The following is a 1,533-nucleotide window of genomic DNA, read 5'->3' as shown; positions in this document are numbered from 1 at the left end:
TTGTTCCATGTAAACAGTCTGGTTTCAAAGTCCATGGGTGTTGTTTATGAGATAAAAGTGTCCAGAGATTCAGCAAACATTTGCTATTGATGGTGAAAATGACAGCAGATTACTTCTGCCTGATCTCTGACCTTAACCCTTTCCATCTCAAAACTCTCCCTACAAAGGCCTGCTGCTCTTCCCTGTTCCACTGTGTTTAGCTCCCAGTTCTACTGGGGAAATAACGTCATTTCTATAGCCTCAAGTGTTCAGTCACTCCATCGTGTCTGACTCTTTGCAGTCCCACGGACTAGCCCACCAGTCTCCTTGGTCCGTGGAATTTCCTAGGCAAGAACACTGGAAGGGGTTGCCATTTCCTACAGAAGGGGATTTCCCCCACCCAGGGACCGAACCCACATCTCCTGCATTGGCAAGCGGGCTCTTTACCACTAGTGTGGCCTGGGAAGCCTCTGTGGCCTCAGGTCAAGCCCAAGTGAGTCTTCTCAAGTCTTGAGTTTTGGAGCTACTCCTGATCTATAGGCAGTCCTTCACTTTCTACTACTGTTCATTATACATACTTCTCTCTGCATCAAGGTAGTTTCTTTCTTACATATCATCACCCTCTACAGATCTGTGTGCCTCAGCACTCCCTCTGTGTGGCACAATCAACAGCACACACTGGCCTTTTCAAGAGCGGTGGCGATCGTGGATAGAGCGCCATGAAGGCCTCAGGGATGCTTCGAGAGTATACGGTGGTGGGGCTCTGCCTGCCAACCCCCAAATGCTGCACACCGCCCCTCTATTGCATGAGAATTTTTGCACCTAATCATGTTGTTGCCAAGTCCCACTTCTGGTACTTTGTGTCTCAGTTGAAGAAGATGAAGAAATCCTCAGGGGAAATTGTCTACTGTGGACAGGTGTTCGAGAAATCTCCCCTGCGAGTGAAGAACTTCAGCATCTGGCTACGCCAGGACTCCCACAGCGGCACCCACATGTACCGGGGGTACCAGGACCTGACCACCTCTGGCGCCATCACCCAGTGCTACTGAGACATGGGTGCCCGGCACCGAGCCCGGGCCCACTCCATCCAGATCCTGAATGTGGAGGAGATCGCAGCCAGCAAGTGCCACCGACCAGCGGTCAAGCAGTTCCATGACCCCAAGATCGAGTTCCTGCTGCCCCACCGGGTCCTCCGTGGCCAGCACAAGCCACGCTTCACCACCAAGAGGCCCAACACCTTCTTTTAGGTGCAGGCCCTCTGTCCACAGGTCTGCCCAAATAAAACTTAGTGGGAAAACCTAAAAAAAAAGAAGCGAGGGCCCCTTATCACTGAATCCTCAATGCTTACTATGGTCTCTGGGTCAGCTGTTGTCACTGACCTTCTCACCAGCTTCCAGAAGTGAGGAGGACTCTATGGACAAATACTTCTTCTCCACTTCCCCAGTTAACTGCTTATACCCAGGGCCCACCCTCAGCCTCAAGTTAGGGGTCAAAGAGCCTCAGGGAGATCAGAAGGACTCAGAAGCAGGAGGAGGAGCCCTGATGTCTATCAGC

At 51.7% G+C, this 1,533-nt stretch overlaps 1 pseudogene; it reads left to right on the top strand.

The window, feature by feature from the left end:
- The first annotated feature begins 698 nt into the window (after nt 1-698).
- LOC102274947 (large ribosomal subunit protein eL20 pseudogene) lies at nt 699-1,271 on the top strand (annotated as a pseudogene).
- The last annotated feature ends 262 nt before the right edge of the window (nt 1,272-1,533 follow it).

The sequence above is a fragment of the Bos mutus genome, chromosome 20 (genome assembly GCF_027580195.1).
Source record: "Bos mutus isolate GX-2022 chromosome 20, NWIPB_WYAK_1.1, whole genome shotgun sequence".
In the NCBI taxonomy this organism is placed as follows: domain Eukaryota; kingdom Metazoa; phylum Chordata; class Mammalia; order Artiodactyla; family Bovidae; genus Bos; species Bos mutus.
The sequence above is the reverse complement of the archived record's forward strand: the minus strand, read 5'-3'. Positions and strand labels throughout refer to the sequence as shown.